The 14,564-nt window shown below is 39.4% G+C and overlaps 1 pseudogene; it reads right to left on the reverse strand.

The window, feature by feature from the left end:
- Positions 1–620: 620 nt before the first annotated feature.
- Positions 621–1,190, reverse strand: LOC116560391 (annotated as a pseudogene).
- Positions 1,191–14,564: the final 13,374 nt, after the last annotated feature.

Here is a 14,564-nt window from a genome sequence, read left to right on the forward strand (position 1 = left end):
ATTAGATTTGTTGCTTTCTAAGAGTTACCAGGAAAGGCTTCTCAGAGGTTCATTAGACAACTCTGGTTCAAACTTTGTGGATACATGAGCATGTGGTGCTGCTTTCTCCTTTACCTCCTATGCCTACCATGCATTTACATCGGGGAACAAGGTCCCATCTACCATAAGATTCAAGCAAGAAACAGGACATATTTGCAAGAAATATTTGGAGCCAGACACTCCAACGGCAACTGATGCACCATGTAATAATATTTCTATTTCTCTGTAAAGGTTTTGTCATATGTAATCAATGCAGACTCCTAGTAGACTGTAGTGGGATGCATACCATTCATTACATTCAGGAGAGCCAAAAGTTAGGCTTACAGCACATTTTAAAGCCATGGTTCTTAGTATCTTTAATAAAAATCATGGGTTCTTTACACAGGGGGCACTTAGGCACAAACTGTGCATAAAATTTAAAGAGGTTTGTAATCCTTGAAGCTAAGGAAATAAAGACTAATCCAGGCTAAGAACCTCATATTTGGTTGAGATAGGAGATCCTGGAACAGTGTCTACATTAGTGCTCCTTGTTAGAGGGAGGAGTTCAATCAAACTAAGGCAGGAGTAATTTCTGGCGAGCATCACAGGACTGGGTTGAATGAAGCTGATGCATGGTGCCCTGTAGGCAGAGCCCGGGGGCTGCGACTGTATGCGGCTGCCCCGCCCACCCGTCCTAGCTCCGGCTGGAGCTCTTGCTGGAAGGGACGGTGTTTCTTGTGGGCCGGCCAGTCCTTCTGCTGACACTGGGAGCCGCAGTACCGGGCCACCTGGCAGCGCCCGCAGATGTTGAACTCCCGGAGTTGCTTCTCAATCACCGTGGAGGGCGGGCAGTGGCACTCATAGTAGGTGCAGGAATTCTCCTCCTCTTCCACCACGTCGCCATGGCGTTGTAGTACCGGGTCACGTTTAGGACAGGAAACTGTTCTTCTATGGGGTCTGTAGGCAGCTGCTGAATTGCAAGCCAGTACAAGCTTTGCTCCCTCTGTTTGCTGATCTCTTCGGCCTTGGGCCGCCAGCCCCACGGTACCAGCTGCAGGCTGTCCAGGCGATTGTCCACAGTCACGGCTTGAGGTGCACCACCTGGAAGCCCGGGGCCACGCCCCCCCCCGCCCCCACAGCAGCTCATGAAGTAGAGACAGCGTGGTAGTGTGAAAGATTACCCATCAGGAGGGAGTTAGAAACCTGGAATGTAGTTTTGCCTCTGCCCCCAAATGCCTGGGTGATATCATATTAGTGCTTTAGTCATCTATCACGAACAAGGATAGAAACAAATGAGATAATCCTGTTAGCGCTAGAATTCAGTCATTTAGAGGTACAAGATATAGGTATAGGAAAGGCTCATCCACTGGAGATAATTTTTCTGCCAAGGAGATGAACTTTTGCAAAAGTTTGCCTGAGGCCTAAAATTTATATTCGACACCATTGTGCCACTGGGTTATAATGAGTCCTCAGGTGTTTTTCCTTTTTTCCCTGGAGGAACATCACTTCTACCTCCTTCAGAGATCATTATCTCAATTTGGGGATGGGGGAAGAGCAGTAACCTCATAAGGTAGATCTAGAATTCAAACTGCCTTGGATGATACTTGAGAACAAAAGGCAATATAAATTTCTGAGTTTAAGAAGTCAATATTACATCTACAGACAGCACGTAAGCCTGCCCAGAGGGAACCAAAATGGTTTGTTTAAAATATTGTATGCAAAAGGATCACTATCAATCTGTGCTTTGCTAACCTGGCTTTTGATGATTCAAGTTTCCAGATTTAGAATTGGATCTGTTTTTCTGTCTTCTAATTTTTAGCTAGAAAATCTTCTAAAATTTGGCTATGAAAATTCTGTAAGCACCTGACCTTATAACCCATGCCATCATTCTTACCATTCTTAAAATGACTTGCACCAGAGCACCTGTGGACTTACTGATTAGCCTATGAGGCCGATGAGCCTAATCAGTAAGTCCATAGGTGTTCTTGAGGACACCACTCTTGAGGAAGGTGTCCACTCTTGGTCCAATCACTGGCAGCTCCTGAGCAAAGTTTCCTTTCTTGCAGGGGCCATGGGTAGAATTTTTCTAGCCAGAAACACTGGAGAGGGACCATTGTCATGCCTGTGTACACTAAAGTTCTGTGAGGGGTATCAGCTAGGGGAAGACAGGGCATCTGATATTGCTGTGTCCCCTGACATCACATACATACACCGCAAATTGGCTCTGTGAATGCATGAGGCAGCCTATTTATGTAAGTAGGTTAATGGATGACCTCACACCCTTTGCCTTTGCTACATGCTACTTTTTCCTCACCCTGGGGTGCTTTAAATCATTCTTGCACTTCACTGTAAAGCACATTCACTGTATCCATAACATAAAAACACTTTTAATATATATGAGCTAATTAAGCATAATATATAAGAATTTATCCTAAGAAAACTTTTATTGATTTATCTGTTGCCATAGGGTGTCATTGTTGTTTGAAAGTAATATGCTTGCCTAGTCTTTGCCTGAAAGCTGTCTTTGATTCATTCTGTTCTGAGAAATAAACCTTCTCTTATAGTCTAATGAATATCATAAATCTAAAATTCTAACGATTGGATCTTTATCTTGAAAAACTCTATTTTGAGAAATTAGGCCAAAACATATGATTCTGCTAGATAGTTTATCTTTCCAAATGTTTACAACTAACTTATTTCTCTCTTAGATGATATTATTCTCTTTTTAAAGTCTCCCCTTTTAAAAATGGTATTCCAACATTTTACGTGATATTGCAGGCAAGTAGGTGTGCTCATATAAATGCCACATGGTCACTGTAAACTCCCATATCTTTCTCCCTGACACGTACTAGAAGTAGCTGAGGCCTCATTTGCTTCCATAGAGTTCTCCACAATTCTTTTCGGTCTCTGTGGACCCTTGAATTTGGGATCTCCCATGACTCCTTCCATATTCCAGCCATTTCATATGCTGTCTACGCAAACATATATTCTGCATCATACCTACCTCCATGCCAGACCCCTCCCGTAAAGAGGGGGCATTGAATACCATGGCTGTCTTTAATAATGAGGACTTAATGGCCTCCTGAAGAGGTGGCTTATTGTGGTTCAGTGGTTTGCAAATTGCCATCTTAGCCTTTTAGTTCCTCAGCACTGCTCCAGAGTACTGAAAAAGGGAAATCCCTGGTAGAAAGCACTCCTTTTCTCACCTAGCTCCATTTTATATAAGGGAATTAAAAATACATGTATATTATATATTTGATATATATATACTTGTATGTTATATATATTTATATGCATGTAAATATATCTAAATCATGGTCATCCCAGAAATCATAAGCCTTTCGTATCTTCTCAATATCACCACCATTCATCAGCCTGCTTAAGTCTGAACTAATGTTATTTTCAAACATTCACCAATTCAGCTCTTTTTCCTTCTAAATAAATCTGAAATCCATTCATTTCTACATCTATAGCACATCACTCTAATCCAAAGTGCCATAATCTCTTGAAGTAGTATTGAATAGCCCCCTGATTCAACCGCCTCTACTCCTTCTCAGCAACCAGTGTATCTTTCCCAGCACACCATAATGATTATGGGATCAGGGACCATGCTTATTTTTAAAAAATAGCTTTATGTTTTAGACCAGTGTAAGATTTACAAAAACATTGTAAAGATAGGACAAAGAGTTCCCATAAACGCTTCACCCAATTCCTAATACTAACGTCTTACCTTACTATGGTACATTTGTTATAATTAATAAACCAATATTGACACATGATGGTTAAGGTCCACAGTTTATTCATATTTCCTTTGTTTTAACCAACACATTTCTAGCAGAAAAGGCAGTAAGCACCTCCTACAAACAACTCACGCAAGCCACTTTCAGACCTTTTTAATGTCTCTTCACCTTCACACGTCAATTTGCCTCCCCATATCCACAACCTACTGTCAGGAATTATCCTATTGAAGTCTCAGTTTCTTCGTTTGTGAATTAAGGTTTAAAATGGTGTCTTCTAAGGGAGATCATCTTGCATGCAAAGGGCTCAGCACAGCAACTGCTAAAATTTGTTAGCTGTTCGTATTGTTGTGAGTTGCTTCTCAGGGAATAAAGGCCTGAAAACAGATCTGAGAATGGAGATGAGGGGCAGAGGAGGTGTCGTGGTGAAGTAAGCCCTGCAGGTACACCGGTCTTTCTCTCTGCATAGCTCACATAAATAGTGCTTGGTTTGATTTGTGTAGACCATTTGCAAGGACTGCCCACTGCCATTTGTTGCTCAGCTGCTGCGGTTCAGGTATGACTCTGGCTCTTTATTTGAATAATGATTCCTCTATGCTTTTCTCTTTCATTCCACCTGGGAAGAGCTGGGAAACAGACACAGAGACAGGCCAGTCTCATGAGATTCTATTTTCCAACTCTCTCCAACTTGGTCCTTTACTGACAGCTGCCTTCAGAACCAGAAGCAGGGCTCTCATTCTCCTCTTTAGGCAACACGATCAACTGGAGTGTCAAGGCAGTAAATTCCAGATGCCACCCTCGCAGAACTTCTTGCTTTTTCCTTCTCAGAATGTGGGCTGGATTTGCTTCTCAAATGCTCCAGTGACTACCCAGCCTGGCCTCTCAGCATTCTGCACTGTGCCCATCCTGGTGGGAATGTCAGTCCAGGATTCATTATCACACACAAACATCACTCTTCAGGTAATAAGGGCAGGCATGAAATTACATTCAAGACACAAAATAATGGGTTACTGAAAAAAAAAATGGAAAGAAAAAAATCTCAAGGCAAGACTAGACATAAAACAGTGGTTCTCAACTCTTTTTATGCTCTAACACACCTCAATGGCATGGTATTCCCTCAACTGATTTTGATAAATCTCTACCGACATCCCTCCCCCCATATTTCAGTTACTATCATATGCTGTAAACCAAAGAGACCAAATTGGTACAGGGTGGCAGGTCAGTAGGCTTAAAAATTATGGATGTGGAGCACAAATGTGGATTCGTTCAGTAACTACTTTTGCTATAGTTATTTCTTACTCATTGGGACTATGTTAAACATCTGTGCAACATATTAGAATTCAGCTCATCTCATGTCTGCCACTAACTCTGAGACCTCAGGCAAATTATTTAGCCATGCTTGGCCTTGCTTTATGGGTTCTTTAAAATTTCAGTGTTTTGAGCAGACTTTGAGAATGTCTTCTTGAGATGAGCTTCACTATAGGCTGCCTATATCCAAATGCATAGCCAAACTCCCTGTCCCCATCACCTGACCTTAAACATACTATTTTCAGAAACTTAGGTTTCTGGCCCTACACTTAAAATTGTCTCCAGTCGTAACTTCCCTACTGATTCCTCTTGCTGTATATTCCTTTCATACCTAAAACACAATTTCATCTCACACTGTGACTGGTTTCGAATGCAACAGCAGTGAACACAAAATTTGAGCTCTTGTTCTGGCTGGGCATGATACTAAGTGCTTCTAGAGCACCATAACTCTATTAATCCTCCTACCAACCCTGTGATACAAGTATGAATGTTATCCTCCTTTTTCAGGTACGAAAAAAAACCTACACACACACACACACACACACACACACACACAGAGAGAGAGAGAGAGAGAGAGAGAGAGAGAGAGAGAGAGAGAGAAGCTAGCTTCAGGGACCTTGAATAAATTGCCCAGCAAATAGCTGGCAGTGTAGTATTTTGAATACCTGATTCCAAAGTCCAAGCTTTTAACCTTTACATCTTGTCCCTTGAGATAGGTGGTCATTTATACCAAACACGTTAATAACTAAGAGGACAATGGAACCAAGGTTATAGAGATGGTGCATGACAAGGTATAACTGTACACTAACTGTATATTGTGAATGGGACATTGCAGTATTGCATACAATAAGGGAAGTTGCTATTAGAGTTTCTATTTTTCAAGGGAGAAAGATAAAATGTGAAAGTCTAAGAGATTTGCCAAAGGTGGTTCTGACTCCCACCCAGGTAGCTTCTTATTGCTAGGATGCCAACTTCAGAAATATATGGAGCGATTCAACTTAAAACCAGAAACAAGTTATAATTCAGAAGATATAAATCAGTAGGCCTGGAGGCCTATATTTTTAAAAGGTCCCCAGGCAATTCAGATGCTTTCCCCAGTGTACAGATGATGAGCATCGTGCAAATTTAGATTTGCCTGATAGAGTGGTCAGCCCCTTTATAATGCTAGAATTCTAGAACAGTGCTGTTTCTTCAACGTTTAAAAAATACTACCAAAGCATATTTCTAATGGATTTCTCTCTTTCTCTCTGTTTCTGCAAACATGAACAACTTCTTAGACCCATATGAACCTTGAGCCACAAAAACACTCTTTTGAAACAAGATCACAGCCCATTATTTACTCTGAGGCAATGGGGAGACAGAGGCCTCCCTAGGCCCGACCCACCCCTGGACTCTTGGTGTCAATGTCATGTCTAGCTGATACTCAGACAAAGTGTTTTCTATTATCTGGGACAGATTGTGAAGATGACATCTATCCTTACACTGTCCCTATCCGTTTTGTTTTATCACCCTTTGCTACAACACTTCAGCATTCCTGTCTTCAGAAAGTTCCTTCAAGTAGTCATTTTTCTCATTGGTCAAAAACTCCCTACCCTACAGGTATTTATATCCTACTTTCTCCCTCTCACCTTTTTCCTGTTTGTTTATTCAGTAGATTAATTCAAAAATGTATTTTGAGCACTTTCTATGTGCTAGGTGCTATTTTCAGAGCTGAGAAAATAAGCAAGAGCCTATCACAGCATGGTTCTTATTTTTCTACACACACACACACACACACACACACACACACACACACACACACACACACTTGCTTTAGTTATGGCTTTTCAGTAGAAAGCCCCACATAGGTAGAGTCTTATTTTTTGAAACTTCCCTTAACTTCCCCCTTTCCTCTGTTCCTGAAATAATACATACTGGGTCTTATCTCCTACTAGAAGATAAAATAATCAGATTAATTCCAGCTATGGTATCAATTACTTAATTGGCATTAAGCCACTACTCCCAGATAACCTACATTTGATAATCAATTCCTTCTATACAATTTCCCTGCATTATAATAGAATATGAGATATATTTGGCAACGGGGGGAGACTTTCAACTCTCTTTAAGCTACCATACTATGTAGTCAGCTCTTTCACTGCCTAAATCCATGGAAAACTATTATCTGCAAGGATCTTCCTTGTTCCAACCTAGAAATCACAAAGTTTATAGCTCAACTCTGACTCATCTTATATAGTTTTCCCAAGTTTATATTTCTGCATACATTTGAAGCTATTTTAACATGCCTTTTCTGCACATTTTTCCTTACAGTTTTTCCTTGTCCTTCTGGTTAGATAACTAATCCATGCACCCAAGTGTGGATATGTAAAATAGAAATTGCAAAAGGGTTTTGTTCTTCGACTCTGCACTGGGACACAAAAGCAGAGCATTAACCTAACTAACTCAGCATGAATCCAATCAGAAGAGAAATTGCATTACAGCAATGCACCCCACCAACTTTCCAGAGATAATAGACCTTCATTTCATCTTGAGTATGCTTTTCAGATCTGTTCCTGAGAACACGACCACAGAGGAAACTAAGAGTTAAAACCGCAGACCACCTGAGGGGGAATAGGAGTGGAAATACCTCTAATAAGAAGGAGAAAAGTGCTGCAAGGAGATACTGGGCAGTCAAGCAATTTTCAGTCAACTTGTTATTCCCCTCTGCAGAGTAGAAGCCAAAGTGGCCTGCATGGTTATGCATGATCTGTCCATATTTCAGTTTCATGTTACCTCTCTCTCCACATCTCTACCATTTACTCCGCCACTCCTCACTCTACCATCCTCATCTACTCTGCTCCAGCCAGTGTCCCCGTCACTGTTCCTCCAGCAGGGCACATAGGCACTTTGTGCTTATTGTTCCTGCTGCCAGAGGCATTCTTTCCCATTACAGCCACCCCAGCACTCTATCCTCAATACTCACTTTGTTATTTTCTATAACGTGGATCTCCTCCTGACTTGCTATGTATCTTTCTTATAACTTCTTTGTGTATTTTCAACTTTTACTGATACAGTGTAATTTCATGAGAAGAGAGAGTTTGTGGGTTTTGTTTTCCACTGTATCACCAGAGTCTAGAACAGTGACCAGCACAGAGTATATGTGCAATGAGTATTTGCTGCGTGAACAAGCAGATTTGTCATGAGCTGGCCCTGAGACCATGATTTCGTAAAAATATACTTAGTTCAGTGTTTTTCTGTTCTGGTGCTACCAGATAGGAACTTTTTTGTGTCACATGGACAAGGCATTGGCCAACACGAAGTCACATTGAGTCACTGAAAAATATATATATATATATATATATATATATATATATATATATATATATATTCTCTTTCCGTTCCTTCTAATTACATCAGAGATGAGATTCTTTGGAGATTAAAATTTCATAAACATTTACTAATTTCCTTTTTGATTAAAGAAAGGTCAAGTTGCGGGCTTAGATTTTGGTAGGCAACTGAATCTGGCTGAAAGTTAGTACAGTTTTTGTTTTCATTTTTTAAAATTTACTTTCTATTGTCAAGAATGTAGTGACATATAATTTCTTTCTTTAAAATTTTATTTATAAAAAACAAGAAAAATTGATAAAGAAAGGAGGGAGGAAGAACGTTTTAAGGAAATACCAGTTTAGGTGGTACAAAGATGCTGCAAAAAAAACTGTATAGCAATTATTAGCATTTCCAAAACAAAAACAGGGGTCCTATCCCTGGGGAGGCAAAGGAGGCATAGCCTTTGAGTATGAATCAGTACTATCAAAAGCAGCGCAGAATCCCACTTGTACACACAGTGTGAGTGTAGTTCCTCCAATATGTATACTCTGGAATAGCCCCTAAGTAACAACCACCTGCTGTGAAGCTTACAGGAAGACGTATTTGAAAGCAGTCAAAATTCTTGACTTTTTCCAGTGTTGTGTTAGGCTGGACTTGATGTTTACAGAGTGGTGAGAATAGAGTGGAACATGCAATTCCTTGGAGTATCTCTGGAAGGACCCCAGAGGATAATATGTGATTTCATCATGCCATGGAGTGAATGTGGATTCTAACCCCAATCAGATTGTGTGTTTTGTCCCCTGTGTAGTCTGTACAAGAAGGCTGGCATGACCCTGCCCGCCCCCCACCTGACTTCATTTTACCCTCAAAATGTAGTACAGCAACTTGCTGATTGCTAAACCGTCTGGGAGACACAGACTGACTACATCTTAGACCGTGAGCACTTGTCATTCTGAAAAAAAGATCCTTAGACATATTTGAACTATAAAGAAATAGCAAAAACAAACCAGATCTTTCTTATCTTTCATTGTGCATTTGAATGCAATTTATTTTCATTTTTTGTATTTTAAGGGAAAACTGTTGGAGACCTGATGGTTAGAATAGAAATGAAGTATAAAGCATATTGCCTCCCACCCCAGAGCTGGCGGGATAAATGTCTTTTTCTTCAGCTCTAAAATTTGTAATCTCTACTCTCCTGGAATAAAATACAAGATAATGTCCATTCTGCTGCATTTTTCCACATCTTGTTCATTCTTGCAATGTAGAATTTTAAGGAAAATGAAAAAGGTTAATCTCTATCTAGTAATTTATTTTTCCCCCATTAAATGCTTTAAAAAGCTATTCTTATAGGTGACCTTATGTTTCTTTCAAAAATCTACATCCTTTTTTTGGTCCTCTTAAAGCCAAACAATTCACTGGGCTTAATTCAGTCTCATGGTTTCTCATTCTTCTCTCCATCTGGGCTCCAAATAATAACTCTGGATCCCTTGAAGCATTTCCATGTGAGAGGGGGTCAGTGAGTTGGAAATTATAGATCACCTCAAGATTTTACCTGCCCCATTTGATCTCTTGATATGGACTTTGATAACATGGGCGACACCTCTTTCCATCACCAAATTTACAGAATTAAGGCTTGATTTTATTCAGAAAATGTGGAATTTTCCTAACAGTCACCACCCTATCTCCAAATTAAACCAGCTCCCCAGATATATCCTCTGTCAGTTTTGAAAATCCAAGGATATCAGAGATGACTTAGAATCAAGTTTTGAAAGGAAAAGGAGGCCATTCATTTAAAACTAAAATAAAGCCAAGTAGCAATTTAAGAGTGTGGGAAGGTAGTTGCTGTACCCTCTGCTCACCCCTCCAACATCTTACAGGTGACACCTCTAACCAGTCAACCTTAGCTTCAACCCATCAAAAATACTAATAGTTCCCTTAATGAATATTACTTCATGGCTCAGGATTTTGCCTAGAATTAACGTATTATTTGCATTGCTCTTCATCTGTCATTGAAAGCCTGGAAAATTTATCCCTCTTTCAAGAATCATTTTTAGTGCAGTGTCTTTATTCTAATGTCTAATAATCATGTCTAGCATTTGTTGATTTTTAATGTATCACAGACAGTATGGTGATATCTTTGCATGATTATCTCATTTAAACCTACCATCACCATGACTATAAGATAGACACTGTTATTCCCATTTTATAGATGATATATCCCAAAGGAAGTCAAGAGTTAAAACTATAGAACACCTAAGAGAGAATAGGGCGGTGTTTTGTTTGGAATTGCATTTAATCTGTTTACTTTTGAGTCTTCCAAACCATGACATTAGTATATTCTTCCATTTAATTTTTTCTAATTTACTATTAATTGTTTTAACTTTGTTTGTCTTTGAAATTCTATAACATTTTATTTGCAAATAATTATTTATGTTTTGTTCTTCCTGTCTAGATATTCCATTTATATTCTTCAGCAATTCCAGAGGCTATATGTCTTAGGGCAGAAATACTGACATTTTAGACTGGGTAACTCTTTGTTTTGGGGGCTTATACTGTGCATTGCAATATATTTAGCAGCATCTCTGGTCTCTAACCACTAGATGCCAATAGCAACTGACCCCCTGTTGTGATGTATTTTTTTTTAAATGTCTCCAGACATTGCCAATTGTCGCCTGAAAGGTAAAACTGCTCCCAGTTGAGAACCACAGCCTTAGGGGAGCCAGCCCCACTTCTAGATCTTTAGGTAAAACCAGTTTTTTAGGAATAAAAGTGGTTGATCACCTTACCAGTGATTGTTTCAGGAAAGAGCATGTGACCCAATCTGGGCCAATGGGACTGGAGTTGAGGTCTACTGTGGTATTTGGGGAGCATTCTTTCCCTAGAAGAGCCTCTGAAAACTATCATCTCGCTCTCTTTCTGAACATTGTTGGGTACAGGTGGGACTGGAACTGCTGAAACTGTCTTGCTGCCAGCCTGAGGATGAATATCATACAGAGTAGAGCATCCCAGGGGACACTCAGTGACATGGAGACAGAGCCACTGGATTGTTTTCCAAGTATGTGAGATAAAACTTTCCTGTTTAAATTGATTTGTGATGGGATTTCCTTCCTCACTCCCTAACTCCTTTCTTTTCTCCCTTGCCCCTTCCTTCCTTCCTTCCTTCTTTCCTTTCCTTCCTTCCTTCCTTCTTTTTTCACTTAGGCCCTGTTTATTAAAAAAACTGAATGTATGATATACTCAAAATAATAGCACAATATTTATCCTGTCTCTTAAATGCAGCACCCCTTTGTCATTTCCTGTCACTTTTCCTATTTTCCTGCCTGGTTAAGCTCTACTGTTTTGAGTACATAATCATCAAACTCATCTTAACATATATGTTTAGATATACATGTGAACTTAAAGCTGGTGTTATGTGTATGTATTTGGTTTCCATGAAAGGTATTAAGTATGCATTTCCTGCTGTTTTCAACTTTCTTCCACGATGGCAGATATATGTCTAATTCCTTAACTGTATGGTATTCTACCACATGCGCATATTACATTTTTCTTGTTTTATAGTGAGGATTACCTGTGTTCTTATCCTACTTTTACCATAAGCAATTATGAAATGTGCCTTATTGTGAAGGTCTCACTGTGGAGCTGGGATATAAAGGAGAGATTGTGACGCTAGCTCATAGGGTATTCATATACTTACTTTCACTGAGTGCTGACCCGTTGTTCTCAAGAATATGTCCTTCAATTAAAAACTTTCACAGGAATACATTAGCACTCCTACTTCCTCATATTCTCAACACTTTGTCTTGTTCAACTTTCTTTGATTTTTTCTAACACAATTTTTATAAAGTGGTATCTAATAAGGATATTAATGATGACAGGTACGTATCTATGATAGTACTTCAGAGGACTCTGATGAGTGCTTTATAGATTAATATATGTAGAATTAATATATGTACTTTGTTCCTAGGAACATAATCGATATGGTTTGGCTCTGTCCCCCTACCCAAATCTCATCTCAAATTCTCATTCCTGTAATTGAGGGGGAGGGACCTGGTGGGAAGTGATTGGATCACAGGGACGATTTTCCCATGCTGTTCTTGTGATGGTGAGGGAGTTCTCAGGAGAGCTGATAGTTGTAAAAGTGTTTTGCAGTTCTCCCTTCGCTTGCTGTCTCTCCTGCTGTCACGTAACACATGCCTTGCTTCCCCTTCACCTTCTGCCATGATTGTAAGTTTCCTGAGGCCTCCCTAGCCATGTGGAACTGTGAGTCAATTAAACCTTTTTCTTTTATAAATTACCTAGTATCTTTATAGAAGTGTGAAAATGGACTAATACAATAGTATTATTCATTATTTTATTATTATCAATATTTTCATCATTATCATTACATGTTTGTCATTTGGTCTCTTTCTGTGACTTCCTTGTTCATATGCTTTCCCTAAATTTCTATTGGGTTTTCTGTCATTTACTTATTTCCAGGTGGTGTTTTATATTACAGCTATTAATCACTTGTCTGTTTAAATGAAGCAAATACCACCTTCAACTCTTGTCACATAATCAGTAACTTTGTCTATTATACAGTTCAGTAAAGAGAACTGTGCAATTCGAATTTGTGAAAATTTATCAATTTTTCCCCTTGAAAGTATTTTTTGGTGTATTCTTTAAAAATTTCTTTATTATTCCAAGATGACACAATTTTTTATATTTTTCTTATGTTAACTTAGAGTTATACATTTTGGCTTCTAATCCATTTGGAGTTCAGTTGGGAAATAAAGGTAAAATTTTGTTTTTATGATTTTCAGTACAGTGAACCTATTTTTCCAACATCATTTCTTCAGAAATCCATTCTTTATCCCACTAATATGTGATGCCTGTATTATACACTGGTGTCCTCTTTAGATGTAGGCTTGATCCTAGGCTTTCTATTTTATTTTATTACCTATTGATTGGTTCTTGGGTTAGTGGCACAGTTTCTTTGGCTTAGTAAACAGATGTTTATATGTGGTTTCTCTTTTCCCCTAAAAATGGGACTGCTAAAATTTCTGTTAAGATTCTCTGACTCTTAACAGCTACTTTATGCACTGCTCCTTCATCTCACTGGTTGCACTAATAATAAATTTGCAAATGCAGCAAAGGGAAAGTTGGCTTATCCTGGCCTCTTGATTCATTACTCTTTTCAATTCTCTCTTTCTTTCAAATATATGTTTTCCATATTTTATCCTGCCTTCTTAGTTGTTATTGATGAGAAATTCAATCTGTAAATTGCTAGTCCAACATAGCCAGAAAATTGATTTTTAAAAAATACTGATCAGCAACATTTCTAAACACACTTATTTATTTCATTATGTTTTCTATGTCATTGATCATATATTTGTTTCTTTGGGTTCATCTGCAGAAGATTCTGGGATAGAGTTAAGAATTCCACTGGGTCTGGTGGCTCACTCCTACAATCCCAGTACTTTGGGAGGCCAAGGTGGGCAGATCACCTGAGGTCAGGAGTTCAAGACCAGCCTGACCAACACGGTGAAACCCCACCTATACTAAAAATACAAAATTAGCTGGGTGTGGTGGCACGTGCCTATAATTCCAGCTACTTGGGAGGCTGAGGCAGGTGAATTGCTTGAACCCAGAAGGCAGAGTTTGCGGTGATCCGAGGTTGCCCCATTGCACTACAGCTTGGGCAACAAAAGCGTAACTCTGTCTCAAAAAAAAAAAAAAATTCAAGGTGTTTATTGGGGGAATCAACACCTGTGAAAGGAAAGAGGCGGTCTCAGCATAAGGGAAGGAGAGAAATTGAAACTGCTATGCAGATCCAACAAAGCCCCAGTCATCTCAACAAGGAGTTCTAAAATGTGGACTCCAAATCAGAATTGCCCTCTGGTGGGACAAAAGAGCCAGGCCTTTATGTACTGCTTTGTTCAATCACTATGTGACAGGTGATCAAAGAAGGGCACGACCTCAAGTGACTCAGTTCTTTAAAAGTGAGCAAAGCCCTAAAGGAGCAGATTGCTGAAGGCTGTCTACTGATTACACTCTCCACAGCTGGTGGCAAGGCTTTTGCTGAAGGAGAATATGAACAGTCCATCTCTTTGCCTACCACACCTTCTAAGTCATATATACATACATATGTATACACACACACACACACACACACACAGAGAGAGAGAGAGAAAGGGACTGAGAGAGAAAGAAAGAACT

The sequence above is a fragment of the Sapajus apella genome, unplaced genomic scaffold, assembly GCF_009761245.1.
Source record: "Sapajus apella isolate SASKATOON/1434 unplaced genomic scaffold, GSC_monkey_1.0 scaffold26, whole genome shotgun sequence".
NCBI lineage: Eukaryota > Metazoa > Chordata > Mammalia > Primates > Cebidae > Sapajus > Sapajus apella.